General features: G+C 45.3%; 1 long non-coding RNA gene across 2 annotated transcripts in view; it reads right to left on the reverse strand.

Moving 5' to 3' along the window:
* LOC141133584 (uncharacterized) overlaps positions 1–18,673 on the reverse strand; it is a 123,840-nt gene that overhangs the window by 32,133 nt on the left and 73,034 nt on the right. For both annotated transcript variants that reach the window (XR_012243098.1, XR_012243097.1), the window contains exon 4: positions 16,723–16,913. This is a non-coding gene — a long non-coding RNA (uncharacterized lncRNA). The remainder of the gene's footprint in view (positions 1–16,722; positions 16,914–18,673) is intronic.

Below are 18,673 nucleotides of genomic sequence, written 5' to 3' on the forward strand. Positions count from 1 at the left end.
CCATGGCCTCCGAAACTGTGATAGGCAGTGAAGAGTGAAATCAAAAATTCACGCCCTTAGAAAGCCTGAAGGCGGTGCTTGGTTTTCGGGGTCCCGTACGTGGCTAGGCTCCCAAAAAGTCTCACACATGTGGTATCCCCGTACTCAGGAGAAGCAGCAGAATGTATTTTGGGGTGTAATTTCACATATTCCCATGGCATGTTTGAGCAATATATCATTTAGTGACAACTTTGTGCAAAAAAAAAAAAAAAAAAAAAAAAAATGTGTCTCTTTCCCGCAACTTGTGTCGCAATATAAAATATTCCATGGACTCGACATGCCTCTCAGCAAATAGCTTGGGGTGTCTACTTTCCAAAATGGGGTCATTTGGGGGGGGTTTGAACTGTCCTGGCATTTTATGCACAACATTTAGAAGCTTATGTCACACATCACCCACTCTTCTAACCACTTGAAGACAAAGCCCTTTCTGACACTTATTGTTTACATGAAAAAGTTATTTTTTTTTTGCAAAAAAATTACTTTGAACCCCCAAACATTATATATTTTTTTAAAGCAAATGCCCTACAGATTAAAATGGTGGGTGTTTCATTTTTTTTTTTCACACAGTATTTGCGCAGCGATTTTTCAAACGCATTTTTTGGGGAAAAAACACACTTTTTTAAATTTGAATGCACTAAAACACACTATATTGCCCAAATGTTTGATGAAATAAAAAAGATGATCTTAGGCCGAGTACATGGATACCAAACATGACATGCTTTAAAATTGCGCACAAACGTGCAGTGGCAACAAAATAAATACATTTTTAAAAGCCTTTAAAAGCCTTTACAGGTTACCACTTTAGATCTACAGAGGAGGTCTACTGCAAAAATTACTGCCCTCGATCTGACCTTCGCGGTGATACCTCACATGCATGGTGCAATTGCTGTTTACGTTTGACGACAGACCGCCGATTGCGTTCGCCTTAGCGCGAGAGCAGGGGGCGACAGGGGTGCTTTTTTTTTTTTTTTTTTTTTTTCTTTATTATTTTTCTGCTTTTTTTATCTTATTTTTAAACTGTTCCTTTCATATTTTTTTTTTTAATCATTTTTATTGTTATCTCGGGGAATGTAAATATCCCCTATGATAGCAATAGGTAGTGACAGGTACTCTTTTTTGAAAAAATTGGGGTCTATTAGACCCTAGATCTCTCCTCTGCCCTCAAAGCATCTGACCACACCAAGATCGGTGTGATAAAATGCTTCCCCAATTTCCCAATGGCGCTATTTACATCCGGCGAAATCTAAGTCATAAAATGCTCGTAGCTTCCGGTTTCTTAGGCCATAGAGATGTTTGGAGCCACTCTGGTCTCTGATCAGCTCTATGGTCAGCTGGCTGAATCACCGGCTGCATTCTCAGGTTCCCTGTTGAGACAGGAGAGCCAGAGAAAAACACGGAAGACGGTGGGGGGGGGGGGGCATTCCCTCCCACGGCTTGTAAAAGCAGTCTAGAGGCTAATTAGCCGCTAGGATTGCTTTTACATGAAAGCCGACCGCTGGCTGAAAAGAATGATACCAAGATGATACCTAAATCTGCAGGCATCATTCTGGTATAACCACTCAAAGTCGTGAATGGCGTACCTGAAGACAAGAAAATGGTTAACAATAAAGCACAGTAAATGGTAAAGTATAAAAAATTGCATACCTGAAAAAGCAAACATGATAAAACATAATAACAATAAAACATTGCAGAATAGAATACAGTAAAAAAGAGCAGAACAATAGAGAGAGAATAGAGAGAGAGAGAACAATAAAACGACAACTATTTTTTTTTAATTTTATATATATATATTTTTTTTGACATTTTTTTTGTAACTAACTTTTGTAACTGTAACCGGTTCCAGGTTCGGGTCTCACAAAATGCGATGGCATCTTGGGAGACCCTGTGAAAGTGTGCCTAGTCTGTGCAATGCTGTACCCTACGCTAATACTCAACTAGTGCATGGTAGCGTTCAAAACATTCACCAATGCAAAGACCAGGATTGTCAGGACAGGAGGGACAATAATAGCGGGTGTCACGCCTATATACGCGCTTGCTGCAGACACATCTTTTTTGGGGGGGTTCGTTGGGTAGGGGTACTCAGGAGGACATAAAGAAAATGCCTCTCATGCAGCCGACTGCATTTGGTTGGGGATGTGAATGGGGTTAGTACGGGCGCTGCAGAAGCGGTGGGTTCCCAATTAGGATTGGCGAATGCAGCAGGAAGGGCGCTATGGGCACGACGGGCCTGTGTTTGTCTTTTTGGTGGCAGCGGGACACTACTTGTGCTTGCCACCTCACCAGCTTGAACTGCACTTATGGGATTCGCCACGTCACCACGTGTTACTGCAGTGCTGGTTTGACTACGACCGGGGTGTACTAGGCCGCTGGTGCTTGCCAGTTCACCAAAACGCTACCAAAAAAACTGTTAGCGATCGCAGGGATGAGGCCTGACTCTGCGAACGCTGCAGTTATGCGTTTAGTGTTTTGTAAGTGACAGTGATCGATCGATACTGCACTTGGGTGGGCTGGGCGGAGGGCCAAAACGCAGGTGCTAGCAGGTATCTGGGCTGATCCCACTAACACTGCGTTTTTGGGAACCCTAAACTGCTGGGGACGCTAGTATAGATCTGATCGGATCAGATATTGATCCGTTCAGATACTATACCACTAAGAGAGGTGTACGGTGCATGCGTGGGTGTTAGCGCTACTGGCGCTAACCTGACGCTGCCTGGTGCTTGCCAGTTCACCAAAACGCTACCAAAAAAACTGTTATCGATCGCAGGGATCAGGCCTGACTCTGCGAACGCTGCAGTTATGTGTTTTGTAAGTGACAGTAATCGATCGATACTGCACTTGGGTGGGCTGGGCTGGGCAGAGGGGCAAAACGCAGGTGCTAGCAGGTATCTGGGCTGATCCCGCTAACACTGCATTTTTGGGAACCCTAAACTGCTGGAGACGCTAGTATAGATCTGATCGGATCAGATATTGATCCGTTCAGATACTATACCACTAAGGGAGGTGTATGCTGCGTGCGTGGGTGTTAGCGGTACTGGCGCTAATCTGACGCTGCCTGTGGTGACGCATATCACCGCCGGGCGATCAGGGGGCTAAACCTTTATTCGGTAATAAACGGCGGGTGCCCTGACACTATAAAAAATAAACGAACTAACCAGCGTCACCCGTAACAGTTATACGGTGATCAGTGGTGAAAGGGTTAACTAGGGGGCAATCAAGGGGTTAAAACATTTATTGGGTAGTATATGGGGGTCCCTGTCGCTATAAAACGCTGACGGCGAACCTAAATATTTACCTCCCTAACTAGCGTAACCAGTGACACTAATACAGTGATCAGAAAAATGATCGCTTAGTGACACTGGCGACGGGGGGGGGGGGGGTTGATCAAGGGGTTAAAACTTTATTAGGGGGGGGTTGGGGGGTATCCTAGACCTAAAGGGGGCTAACCCTAACTGCCCTACCACAGTAACTGTCACAAACTGACACCATGCGGTAATCAGAAAAAAAAAACAAAAAAAACTGCTTGGTGTCAGTGTGACGGGGGGGGGGTGATTGGGGGGGATCGGGGGGGGGGATCGGGGGTAAAGGGGGGGGGGGGGTTTGTGTGCCTGGCATGTTCTACTGTGTGTGTTTTACACTCACATTGCAGTCTTCTCTCCTCGGCGCCGGAATGGAAAATACTGAACCGAGGAGAGATGACATCATTTCCTTTGCTGCTGTTTAGCATACAGCAGCAGAGGAATGATTCTATTGGCCGGCGGCGATCGCGAGGTGGGGGGCCACGAATGGATGGTCTCCCCCTCACCTCCGATCACTGCTGGACAAAAGCCGACCGCCTCGGGCACCGGGGGGGGGGGGTGTCCAATCGGACCCCCCGCCCGCGGGAAGCAGATCACGTAGATGTACATGATTCTGCCTGCCCGTGCCACTTTTCCGACGTACATCGGCGTGAGGCGGTCGGCAAGTGGTTAATGACGTCTGCAGGAGGGATCTCCCATCCTGGGCAGGCGCCATATGAAGTCCTCCTCTTCTCGCTGCTCCTGCAAGCCCCCAGCGATCGGGGATGAGGCCTGTCCCTCAGACACAGCCCATCCCAGATCCGTATAAAGAGCCAATAAAAAATGGCTCTTTACCACATGACCAGCTGTGTCCAATCACAGCCTGTTACAGAATGTCAACGAAGCGCGGTAACGAGATGTTACCGGGTTCTCCTCCTCACACGCCAATCGTGTGTGAGGAGATTGCGGTAACAGCTCGTTACCATTTACAGTGTACACCAATCACACCACTGATTGCCTCCCCTAATAAAGAGGACCTGTCACCAGCCCATCAAAGTACCTGTCACAGTCCATATGAGTACCCGTCACCGCCCTTCAGAGTACATGTCCCCACCCATCAGAGTACCTGTCACCAGCCCATCAGAGTACCCGCGGACCTGTCACCAGCCTATCAGTGTACCCAGGGACCTGTCACTAGCCCATCAGAGTACCTATCTGCAGCTTATCAGGTTACCCAAGTAGCTATCTGCAGGCCATCAGAGTACCCGGAGTACCCATCTGCAGGCCATGCCTCACAGAATATACATTAGGGTGTTTTCTTTCCAAAATTGGGTCATTTTGTGGTCAATTCCATTGTCCTCGTTCTCCAGGACCTTCAAAAGTGTGATAGGTAGGAGTGAAATTAGATGTGTAATTTATGCTCCTAAAACCCCTGATGATGCTCCCTGCATGTTGGGCCCCTGTATGTGGCCAGGCTGTGAAAAAGTCTCACACATGTGGTATTGCCATACTCAAGAGGACTAGCAGAATGTATTTTGGGGTGTAATTGGAAGTATGCATATGCTGTGTGTGAGAAATAACTTGTTATTATGACAATTTTGTGAAAAATAAAAAACAAACCATTTCTTAATTTTCCCCAGGAATTGTGGGAAAAAATTACAACTTCAAAAAAAAACCAAAAAAAAAAACCATGCCTCTTACTAAATACCTTGGACTATCTACTTTTCAAAAAGGGGTCATTTGGAGGGTATTTGTACTTTTCTGACATTTCAGAGTCTCAAGAAATGAGATAGGCCATCAGCACGTCAGGTGTGATCAATTTTCAATGATTTGCGCTATAGCTTGTAGACTCTATAACTTTGACACAGACCCAATAATATACACCAATTTGGGTTGTTTTTACCAAAGACATGTAGCAGTATAAATTTTCACCTAAATTTATGAACAAAAATTACCTATTTGCAAAATGTTACCATAGAAAAAAAGTGTTTTTTTTTCCTCAAAATTTTCGCTCTCTAGATGTGCAAAGCTGGTAGAGAAATCCCCAAAAAGACTTGCAGCTGTAATTGCAGTGAAAGGCGGTTCTACAAAGTACTGACTCCGGGGGGCGCTATACAAATGTACCCCACACACTTTTCACATATTTATTTGTAAAAAAAATGTTGAAAATCATTTATCATTTTCCTTCCACTTCACAATTATGTGCCACTTTGTGTTGGTCTATCACATAAAATCCCAATAGAATACATTTACGTTTTTGGTTATAACATGACAAAATGTGGAAAATTTCAAGGGGTATGAATACTTTTTCAAGGCACTGTATATTCTCACAGTGACATTCTGGTCTGGTCCCAAGCTTCTTGTATTAACCCGTGGGAGCAACCCAGTACTGGTAGCCCTACGAGCCTTAAAGTGATTGTAAAGTCTCCCGTTTTTTTTTTTTTTTAATAACAACAAACATGTTCTACTTCTCTGTACAGTTGGTTTTGCACAGGGCAGCCCGGATCCTCCTCTTCTCAGGTCCCTCTTCACTGCTCCTGGCCCCTCCCTCCTGTTCAGTGCCCCCACAGCAGCTTCCTATGGGGGGCACCCAAACTGAGTTACAGCTCCCTGTGTCCATTCATACACGGAGCCCTGGCCCGGCCTCGCCCCCCTCTCCCCTAATTGGCTGACTGACAGCTGTAGGAGCCAATGGCGCCGCTGCTGTGTCTCAGCCAATAAGGAGGAGAGTCCCGGACAGCTTAGACATTCGTGGACATCGCTGGAGAGGGATGGGGCTCAGGTAAGTAATTAGGGGGTGCTGGTGAGGCATGCATTAAAATAAAACTTTCTGCGTTTACAATCCCTTTAACCACTTCTGGACCGCCGCATGCCGATGTACGTCCTCACTTTGAGGACGGATATCGTTATGGCAGCAGCTAGCGGGCATAACCCCGGTATCGCCGTGTTCACCCGGCAGGCTGGTACAGGATAAAAGTGGTCTCTGCAGCGGATTCGCCGCAAGATCACTTTTTAATCGCCGTCTTCTCCATCTGCTGTGTTCTTCCACACCGCCGGTTAGCCGCTAATAAGGTCTTCCTCCGCTGTGTTGTCACCCACTGTGTGGCGTCTCTTACATAGCCATGGAGCGGGCACTCCGGGTGATGTTATCAGATAGCCACAGAAGAAGAGCGGCTTTTTTTTTTTTTTATTAGCGGGTAACCGGCTGCGCGGAAGAACATAGCAGTGGGAGAAGACAGCGGCGGCGGTGGCAGGAGAGACGACTCGGGGAGAAGAAACAATGTATTCTGTATGTATGATTGTGCTACGTCCAATAGGCTAGTGGTCAGCACTACCTTGAAAAACTCAGGCTTTGAAGGACTCATGGGTTCAAATCCCACAGAGAGGTACTAAAAGACTGAATTGGTGAAAAAAAGGCAAATGACTCTTAGCCCATTAGCCAAAGCAGCGTATGCTGAAAATAGGTGAATGCCAATTAGCATTCTATTGCTTTGCTTTGGATTCTAATATATTAACTCTTCAAATGCATGCAATGGTATGCAAGTATTCAATAATATTATGATATGGAATTCCAAACAACACACACTGGATAACAGGCAGTTTACATTTCTTTATTTTAACCCTTTTAACCCTTTGTAGATACTTATGGAGGTGAATGGAAGCATTAAATCTTGGTATTCCATGATGTGTGAAGAATCATGGAATACCAAGATTTCAATGATTCCATTTACCTCCATAAGTATCTGTCATGGCATTAAATCCTTTTTATTATTTGCATTATTTGTCCTAATTTTCATGGCTCTCTTTGGGTCTAATCACAGTAACAATTGTACACATGTATGTTGATTGTTATTAGGGCTGAAACAACTAATCGATTAATCGACAACTAATCGATTATGAAATTAATCGATTACTATTTTCATAATCGGTTAATCGGCCAGTGACATAATGGGGTTAAAAAAAACTAAAACAAGCCCTTTATAGTACAAAAAGAGCAAATAATCGCTACTGTAGATGTTACTTTCACAGTTCTACAGTAAAAAATGAACCCCTTACAGTAGTAATTATCTGCTTTTTTTTTCTTTTTTACTATAAAGGGCTAATTTTTGTTTTTTTAACCCCATTATGTTACTAAACGTCTTAGACCTCGTTCACAACTATGTGTTTTTTGGTGCTTTTTTGCAGAAGCGCACTACACTTCATTTACATGGTTTCCTATGGGACACGTTGACATCTATGCTTTTTTCAGCTGCTGCGTATTTGGAAAGGGTCAGGGACTTTTTTTTAACGCAAAAACGGTGCTCTTTTGGTTCAATATACTTCAATGGAGAAGCTGCAGAAAAGCATTTAATGCATTTTTGCAGCAATTTGTGTTTTTTAATCTGCCCAACAACAAATTGGCCAAAAAAACGCAAATCGCCGCAAAATCACGTGTGCAAAAATCAAAACGCACAGCAGAAACAGATCAAAAGGTGTGTACTGAGCCTTATGCTGTCCACATGGATCAATTTTCAGACGAGAATATTCAGACAAAAAATCTTTGTACATTTGCTGAATGAAAGAATGTTGTTTGAAATTTTCACTTGTTTTTAACATTCTGTTTTTAAAAGGAATGTAATTTCTGAACGAAAATCACATCCACTGTCTGAAAATTCCTTTGACCAAGAAGTTTTCTATTTCCAAATGTTCCCGTCACTGTGGTTGAAAATGAACCTCGACTTGACCCCACTAACGATTAGAAAATCGAACGAACGTTCTTAAAATGAAATTTTTTTTTTGAAGGAAGACATTTGATCCCTGAGTCTGAAAATATTTATCAGATTCACCCTTTAATAGTATGTACAGTATATCTCTTCTCTAACAGTATATCTCCTCTAACAGTATATACAGTATATCTCTTCTGTCTGTTATACTCAGTGGATTAGATATTTTGCTCCCTAACCATATGGTTGGTTATTTATATTTACCACTGCATAGAGATATTTAAGAATAAATTGCCTTTTTTAAAAACTTTACATATTGACTAAATTATAGCCACACTTTTTTTTAAGGTTATAACCGATTAATCGATTCATCGAAACAATAATCGGCCAACTAATCGATTATGAAAATAATCGTTAGTTGCAGCCCTAATTGTTATCTTTGCCTTCTGTGTGACAACGGATCATGACTTATTGTGCAACTTATGTGTATCTTATGTATAATCAATCCATGGTTTATTATATAGAGGCTTGATGCCCACAGCATTTTAGAGGTTGGATGCCCGAAATGTTTTTTACACACCATGGATTATACCAAATAAATGAATTTTGGTCACTTGACCTGCGTTGTGCTGCTGTGTGCTTCATTTAAAGTCCCACTTCTCCTCCTTTTTTTTTTTATAACCAATGACCGGGATGAAGGCGAGCATCCTTTTTTAAAATTCTCTCCATAAAGAGTACCTCTCACTGCCTATTAGTGTCACAAGGGATGTTTACATTCCTTGTGACAGCAATAAAAGTGATAAAAAAAAAAGTAAAATGACAGTGTAAAAAATATTTTTTAAAAAATGTACAAAATAACGGCAAGAAATAACGGCTATCGGCAGGAGAGGTGGACGAAATATCGGTTCGGCACCGAAAAAAACGATATCGGTCGATCCCTAGCTAAGATACAATTGTAGCTTAGGATCATAAGTGTAGCACACCCCACATAGGAGATGAAGATGAACTGGGACTTCCCAACTCTGCACAGCCAGGCACACCAAATTTTCACAGGTTCCCAGAGTCCGAAAACAGTCCAGCACTTTGTTTTGTTATTTTATTGAGGAAATAATAACTTGGATGGGGAAATTATGGGATGCCCACTTGACTTCAAAGCAAACTTCCTGGACAACTCCTAGTAGATACAGTCCTATATACAGCTCATTTCCTTCCTCCAGAACTTGCTTACAAAATCATCAGCAGTGTCGCTCTGTAAAAGTCTATAGAAATTGCCCATTACAGGCAGGGACTCGCAGCCTCTATACTTGTGGAATGTAGAGTGACACCACAAACACAATTACTACCCTCCCCCCCTGTGGTCACTGGTCCCAGCACCACCTCTTCAGGCCCTGCCAACCCTCCTTCCATTTTTACTAGCCCCCCCTGGCTACTTCTCCACAGTCCTTCTTCCCAGTCTGCTCACTCACAAGCCCATCTGGCTGACTCTCCTGGATGTGCCGACTCTCTCCTGCCATCCTCTCCTTGCTCCCGTGCCTCCAGGAAGGATTTCCTCCGTGAGTTGTAGAGGGTTTCTCCAGCACCTGAGCCCCAGGTGACCCCCCCTAGACTAGGGGGCACCCTCAAAAGCCACTGACAGCCTCCTCAGCACTCCATCTTCCACCCGACTGCCCCTGCTGGCATGACCCATTAATATTTATGAGGTTCCTGGCCCCTGCCAGCCCATTTTGCTGGGGATTGGCTGAGGCCAGAGGCATCGCTAGGGGGGTGGCTAATGGGGCTATAGCCCCGAATCTGGGGACCATAGCCCTGAGTCTCTTGCCGCAGGGCCTCTGCCTAAACAGCGGGTCACGGCTGCTGCGGTGGGCGGGCTGGCTACATGAGAAAGGTGGAGGAGAAGAGAGAGGTGAGCGGGCAGACAAGCAGAGATGACATCTCTGTCCGTCTGCTCCACATCAGCGCTCTTCACAGCCGGGCCTCTTCAATGTGGGAGCGCGGCGCGCCGGGGAGCAGAGAGATGACATCACCTCTCACTGTCCGCCACACATCAGGTCATGTGCTTCCGGTCATCGGTGGAGCTCCACTTTGCAGCCAGAGCCCCTTGCTTCAATGTTGGAGGTGCGGCGGGGAGCAGCGAGATTACATCTCTCACTGCCTGCCCCGCATCACTGCTCTCCTGCCCTTAAAAAATGTACCAGTGCTGCCAGCCTGCCACCAATGCAGCATCAATGCACATTTGGTGGCACTGGCTGGCATGGCAAGTGACAATCCACATCAGTTGGCAAGTGACAACCCACATCTGGTGGCCAGTGACGTGGCAAGTGACAATCTGCAAATGGTGGCAGGAGAGGTGGCAAGTGACAATCCGCATCTGCTGCCAGGTGAAAGTGGCAAATGACAATCCACATTTGGTGACAGGCGACAGTGGCAAGTGACGCTGCATCTGGTGACAGGAGATGTGGCAAGTGACACGCCGAGGGCTTCCACTGATTATGCATTATGATGAGTTGAACCTCTTCATTATATATTAGACTGTAACAATAGAAACAAGGCGCTTCAATCACCCCGACACCATATCATCCATGGTGCCATGATGATGGAAGTGCTAACACCAGCCATTGCCTGGGAAAAATTGCTTACCACCCGCGTGTCCCCCCCCCCCCGGCGGGCCTGCAAAAAAGGTTGGTGAACGCTGCTATGGGCTCTAGCTCCAGATCTTTTGCAGGCCTAACAACGCCCCTGGCTGTGGCCCTCATCAATACTCCAAGCAGCTCCTCCTAGACTCCAACCTCTACTTCTGGAAGCTTCTCCAAGGTTCCAGAGAGCAGGGGGCGTTACCAGAGGTGCTGCTTGCTGAGTAATCCAGCCTCCCTGAGTCACTCAGCCCTGACCCAGATCCAACTCAGGCCTGGCTCTTAGCCAGGCCAAATTTTCCTACATTAACAATAAACCCATTCCAGCACACTAGAGGGTGCTACACAAGTATTGATTGCATCTCTGTTTTCACCATGTAATCTCATCATCTGATCAAATATTTAATTGACTCAGTAAAATTATTGATCACTTTTCAATTCAAAATTCCTTCAGTTGCAAGATATTTGGGAGTTTTCCTGCATGAACTGCCCATTTCAAATCCCACCACAACATTTCAATGGAAATCCAATCAGCACTTTGCCTTGACCTCAGCGCCCCCCTGGCACAAACATACAATAGCACGCGAATTCATGAAAAGTCATACTTAGTACCCAATAGTAGCTCTTCATCAAAGAAAAGTGCTGGACCTATACCGCAAGAGCACATTTATGGAGGTAACACTAGTCCTAGACCAACTGGGTATGCACTGTCCCAAAGAAAAGGAGGATGGTAGCGGAGGGTACAGGGGAACAAAGGGGGCTTTTAGAATAATTATTACAGGAGGGGCAGTCCATTGAGATGTTCTTCTGGCAGCAATCATTGGGGCCCTTTAAGAGTGTCAGTGCACTTGATGACAGTCCCAGTTAACTTGCATGCTGTATAGGCCTAGTATAGTCTTGGCACAGGTGCAAGGTAGATGTGGTTCAGATGCAGTATAGGCAGGATTGGAGCTGCCGCTAGGCAGGGGGGCGCAGCCATGGCCGCTGACTTCACTATCAGCCTGACTGAGGAACACGAGTGGCTGAAGACCGCCAAAATACACAGGGCTGGGGCACTGACTGACTCCAGAGAAAGCAGCAGCCGTGGAGTACATCCATCATGACTGCTGCAGAGGAGGTCAGCAGCAGCTCAGCCTGTGAGGAGGGGGACACCGAGCCGACTCCCAGGAGTCAGAGGACAGCTGGAGGGTGGAGGAGGTGGGCACCATGTCTCAGGATGGAGAAAAAGTTCTGCTGACCCGGTGAGTCTGCTCACCGAGGGGGCGACAAGGGTGACGTTTGTCTTGCCTAGGACATGAAATAGTCACGCACTGGCTTGGAGTATAGAGTGTTGGTATAAGTGTGGTCCAGAGTGCATTGTGGGTGCGGTATGGATTGGGTACACTTAGCATCCCGCTCTCAGTGGCTCAGGCCCGTTCTAGCAGTATCAGCAATGGGCAAATAGACCTCTTGCCAGTCCCCAGAATGCAGTGGTGACCTCTCACTTTAGACATATCGCCCAACATTTTGACATGAGAACGAGGGGCACCTATTAACAAAAGTATGTAGGCATAGGACACACCCCTTGACACACTTAAAGGAGAATTTAAAAAAATAAATAAGGATTGGTTAAACCCACAAGTGCTTTTTTTACCACTGCTATGGCAACAATTTATAAACTGGATGAAAAGGTTTAGCACTGGGAAACACTTTTAGAAAAGTTAAAAAGTGAATTTTATATACAACTATAGAGATAAGACCAAAATGAGGGACAAATGAGGAGGAAAGAAGGAAAGAAGGACAGAGGGACTTTGTTCAAAACCAGGGACAGTCCCTCAAAATCAGGGACAGTTGGGAGCTGTGCTGTAGAATGGGGGGCCCCCCTCAGTCTCTTCCCCAGAAGCGATGTTTAGCGGTGGGAAGCAGAGGGTGAGTGGATGCTCCAGTCTTCCTCTGACAGCAGTGCAGGTGCTGTGATGTGGGCCGTGTTTGCTCTGCCCCCCCGGGTGCCCTCACTCCTAGTCACAGGCTTGGATCTCGCTGGTATAGTCTCCAGCTGGCAGGGAAATATCCAGAGATCCTCTCCCCTCTAACTCCCTCGTGCTAGGAGAGAGCTTTATTAAAAATTCTTCCTCCATTACTCATACTGCGCATTGGGATCTGTAGTATAACTATTATATGGCCAACATATCACACCACAACCCCCAGTATTCTCAGCTCTCTGCCTAGAACTCTATGGGCTTGCTTGGCTTTAGCTCTCCCCCTGCTATCTGGAGAATGGTGCAGGATATCATCATTATCTTAGTAGAGGGGGAGAAGAATAAAAGGCAATCCTGTCTCCTCTATAACACCTGGCTACACATTTTAAACTGCCATACCTGGAAATCAGCTTTAATACTTTATTCGCCTCAATTCAATACCCTTTTTTGCTTTGTTATGAGTATCAATTTTTTTAAGATTTACATTCTTTCATTTTTGTAGTGCTGAATTAAAAAGGTTCTGTGGGAAATGGAGGGGAGTACATTGAAGGACAGTGTCCCAGCAATGATTGATTTGATGACACCACACATGCCAATAACAAAGAGAGCTCATAGTTCACACCGGTGAGAAGCCTCTTGTGAATGTTCGGGCTTCATAGGCTATTTTGCTGTTCAGAGTGCGGGAAAGGTTTCATTCAAAAAGGAGAACATCTTCTTTATAAAAGAGACTTCACACAAGCGAGAGTCTTTATCCATCCCCAGTGTGCAGGTGGTGTTCCTCCCCTTGCTCCCTCCAGCCGCATATACTCATTCTCCCACTGCTCTCTGCAACTGCACATATTCCTCTTCCCTTTGCTTCCTTCAGCTGCACATACTCATCCTGCCTTTCCTCCACCAAGCCTTTCATTGGACCAATCCCACCTCCATACTCCCTAGGACAGGGCTTCCCAACCAGGGTTCCTCCTGAAGTTGGTGGGGTTCCTCAAGTGTTGAGCCAAGGTAGAGTGAGCTCCCCCTTTCACTGACCACCATTGGAAGGGATCACCCCCACACACTGACCGCCATTGGTAGGGGTCACCTCCACACACTGACCGCCATTGGTAGGGGTCACCTCCACACACTGACCGCCATTGGTAGGGGTCACCTCCACACACTGACCGCCATTGGTAGGGGTCACCCCACACACTGACCGCCATTGGTAGGGGTCACCCCCACACACTGACCGCCACTGGAAGGGGTCACCTCCACACACTGACCGCCATTGGTAGGGGTTACCCCACACACTGACCGCCATTGGTAGGGGTCACCCCCACACACTGACCGCCACTGGAAGGGGTCACCTCCTTACACTGACCGCCACTGGAAGGGGTCACCCCCACACACTGACCGCCACTGGAAGGGGTCACCTCCACACACTGACCGCCACTAGAAGGGGTCACCTCCACACACTGACCGCCACTAGAAGGGGTCACCTCCACACACTGACCGCCACTGGAAGGGGTCACCTCCACACACTGACCGCCATTGGAAGGGGTCACCCCCACACACTGACCGCCATTGGAAGGGGTCACCCCCACACACTGACCGCCATTGGAAGGGGTCACCCCCACACACTGACCGCCATTGGAAGGGGTCACCTCCACACACTGACCGCCATTGGAAGGGGTCACCTCCACACACTGACCACCAATGGAAAGGGGCTGGCTCTCCTTGATCGAGGTGAACCTCATATGATGTCCTCGCAGGGGGCGCACAGTGGCGTGATCTGTCACCACTGCATCCACCGGACACAGCTGATGACTGATCACTGTACCTGCCCGCTGTCGACACCATGTGGCTGCTGTAACCAATCACAGCAGGTCACGTGACAGTTGTAAACAATGGATGGCTTCCTTTCAAGCCATCCATTGTGTATAATTGTGTTGCTAGTTGTGAATGGTCACAGTGATCACATGGTACAGACTTGGGCCAATCACAGCAAATCACAACAAAACAAACCGAATGAATCAATTTCATTCTGTAAAATGCTTGCATATAGCAATGAATTTAATTTCTATATACAAACATAATGTGTAAAAAAAAAAAAAAAACAATGACTGATCACTTCCCTAGAGTAGTACAATGTTACCATGTCAAAAAGAAGGCAATAAAAAACTAGTAATTAGTCCTTCAAACTTCAGCAGTGCTATAACGTCAAATGTTACATAAAAGGGTATTGATCTGTGCATCCGACTGGCATCAAAATTCAGCAAATGCATGTGACAGTTCATGTGGGACACATCAGATGTTTTAGACTTTCATCCATCACCACACCTTGTGATTCCACTCCCTATAGGAATTGCACTCACCAGATTCCCAATATACAACAGCCTCTGTATGTGTGTTAGGTGGCTGGGATCACTGCCAAACAAACATCCGACCAAAGCTCAGAAAACGATCGACCAAAAAGGGATCTCACACTTTCGTCTTCTGATTCACCAGGATGTAACCAGCTGAAAAAGTTTTCATGATTACTCTGACAGAAGGAAGGGAAAGGAGCCTCATAGTGTAAAACTGTAAAGCTTTTTATTTAAAATATAAACCCCTTCCCCTAATACATTACACTTCCAAACAAATGTTTGAAAGATGCATACAATAAATAATGCACTGTACAGTCGGTTCCGTTAGTCTCCCCACCTGTCGGAGAGCTGTGATCGTCCATTGTGGTTCCCGGGAAGACACCGGAGCCGATAACCAATGCAGCAAGCCCTGCAGTACACCTAGACGCGTTTCGTGAATCCGTCTTTATCATTAGGCGTGACCCACACGGCAAGACTTGCTAATTTATAACCGCTCAGTGTTGTGTGTTAACCCTTTTGTGCCAGGTGCTCAATCATCAATGGTTCCCACCAGAGAACGATCGAACTCTCACTGTATAAGTCTATCAATACATCTAGCAGAGGTGAACAAAAAACATATCCGTAAGATGTGTGAACACCAGCTGTCTGAACCCGCAAATTAAATTAAACCTGCACAAACAGAAGTCATTATCACCGCTCACACAGCACTAACGGAATGTTAACATACAAATACATATTACAATTTCAAATATCGATACAGACTAAATATATCACTTTATAAAACCCTGTGATAGGTTTACATCCTAACCACTAAAACTAATAATGGAAATCAGTGTAAACCATACACAGCTAGGTCGGGTAAATGTTACAATGCTGGGAACCCTGAAACTGAACACTGTCCTCCCATATGTCCGTCCAAAGAGGTGAGCTAAACAACTATACCCAATCATCATTAATCGTATACCATATTCATGCTAGAATTCATAGATGTTTGGAATATCGCAAAAATATCACAATATGTTGATAAGTAATGCAAACAATCGGAAAGAAATATTAATGATAATAAAATACATTCCCATGCTTAAATCCAGCGACGTGAGCCGGTTAGGATCTGTTCACATTTAAAATGCACATTATTGTGAACATTAAAATCAGAATGTCGCCTGCATAGGCAACTCTGAAGGTGAAAGCAATTAACCCCTTACTTGCAAAACCGGTGTAATAAAACAATGGGTATATATAAGCGCACTTGTGGCTAAATCTAACCAAAACTGCCACATGCATTTGCTGAATTTTTATGCCACTTGGATGCACAGATTATTACCCTTTTATGTAACATTTGAAGTTATAGCGCTTCTGAAGTTTGAAGGACTAATTACTAGTTTTATTTATTGCTTCCTTTATTTGCATGAGAGTTATGTTTGCACTACAGACTAGAATTATTTGATAAAGTGTCACTATATTGAGGAGATATGCCAGTGAGGCACTAATCTCCAACTCACGCAGGAGTTGCAACACATGAATAGCGCCACACCTACCTTTGAAATTTATCTTTGCATGAAATGGGTTGTATAAATAGGTCCACCATACTCTAATACAGCAGAATGCCATGGGGGGTGGGGGGGTCTTCCTGGAAAGAGAGGGATGGACCGTGGTGCAAATTCCTAGAAAAGGTAAAGTCAAAGCAGCCCACCGAAAATCCCCAAAATCAGATCCTTCTAGGACCCGGTCTTTCCTTTTCATACTGATAAAAATCCACCTCTGATGGCAACACTTACTTCATCTCCGACTCTCATCACCGTGTTGGTGGGTTTTCTTAGTTTTTCTGGCTCCTCTCTTCCCTGCGCTCCATCCACCTGACTTGTCTTCGCCTCTATCGGTCTTCTTTGTGGTTTTGTCACCTGGCAACAATCTTCTGCTTTTCTTCCCCCAACACCTTCCCGTCATCGGAAACTTCTCCCCTTCTCATCTGTCAGAACAAAGCAGAAACCAGAAGATAAACCTCCCATACAGCAATGTGTGACACACAAGCAACTGTCTTCACAGGGACTACAAGGCTCAGCCAGAACAAGTTCTGCATGGAGGAGGGGCGCTCCAGCCTTGATTCGGGGTGGGTTTTTACCATCCTCAGCCCCCTCCCTTCCCCCATTACTGTCCTCACAGCTCCGCCTCCATTAAAATGGTTGTAAACCGGTTCCAAGCACTTTTACCTACAGGCGAGCCTAGATTAAATCTTACCTGTAGGTGCTCGAAATATCTCCCAAACCTCCACGGTTTAGGAGATATTTACAAAAAAAAAAAAAAAAAAAAAAAACGATCGCCGATGTCCATGGCGCAGGCACACTTTAGACTCCTTTAGAAACGGCGAGCGTGCCATTTCTAAAGGAGATCGTGCCGTGAGTGGCAGCTCCCGCGCGCATGCCAATCACAGCGCCGGAGTGGCGATACCCGGAAGAGAGATGGACGCTTTGTGGAAGAGGGGACAGCGGTGACATCGCAGGCTTCGGTTTCAGGTAAGTGACACATAATGGACTACTATGTGGTGCACAGTAGCCCATTATGCTTTAACTTTGCAGGGAAACAGAGGAAGTAAAACCCATCAGTGTTTACTTCCTCTTTCATCTCCTCACATCTCCCCTTCATTACTGTCCTCTCGGGGCGGACAGACAACTTATGGGGCCCCCCCGGGGGGGGGGCGATAGGAGATCATGAGGACCTGCCAACACCCAAGTCACACAAAGCCCCACCTACATATTGCACAGCCCACATGACACGCAATTGTCACACAATTCCTCCACACTATACGCAAAATGAATGTTCAATATGTTAAGAAAATAAAGAAGAACAAAAGTGCAACAATGGCGAGTCCCAATCTGACAGGGGCATGGATGTGTGCATTGGGGGGCCCCTCACCCCCCACACCTTTCATATTAGGACCTGCAGCTGTGTTTTTACACCCACCGCGTCCCCAGCCGTACTAAAAAAAAACCACTCATTCACACTGCGCGTGCGCACGAGTACCTGTGTGAATGAGCCCTTCATATTTCTTTTAGCCCAGGTTCACACTGAGCTGTGGGAGTGAAGCTGAACTCGCACGATTTCACTCTCGCTGGTAAGTCCCGATTTCGGTGCAGTGGACAATGTCAGTTTCTTTATTTTTATATTACAATTTTATTTATTTATTTTTTCATAATAGTTGGGGGGGGGGGGGGGGGGGGGCGCAAGGCAATGGATGGTGTATTTTTTTTTTTTTTTACAAATAAATTTTGAAAATTTTTCACTTTTATTTGTTGCAATTTGTTTTTATTTAGATTTTTTTATTTTTTTTTTTTTTGTGGGGGGCAGTAGACGGTGTCATTTTATTTAATTTTTTTACAATTTGATTTGTTTTTTGTATTTCTTTTACAATTAAAATTGACATTTTTTCACTTTTATTTTTTGCTATTTATTTTTTTTCCCAAAAGCTTTTTTTTTTGGGGGTGGGGTGGGGGGTGGTATAAGGGGGCAGTAGACGGCGTCATTTTTCTTATTTTACAATTTAATTTGTTTTTGCTTCTTCATACAAAGCCATACCGGGGGGGGGGGGGGGGGGATATCTTGCGTGTTGTGAAAATTTCCAGTACAAATAAAGTTGTGTAGAAGTATAATAAAGCACGTGTGTATTGTATACAGAGCTCCTGATCCTTTGTAAAACCTAAACAATGTGTAAAAGGTGGAAATACCTCCATT

Source organism: Aquarana catesbeiana, linkage group LG03, assembly GCF_042186555.1.
Source record: "Aquarana catesbeiana isolate 2022-GZ linkage group LG03, ASM4218655v1, whole genome shotgun sequence".
Lineage (NCBI taxonomy): Eukaryota > Metazoa > Chordata > Amphibia > Anura > Ranidae > Aquarana > Aquarana catesbeiana.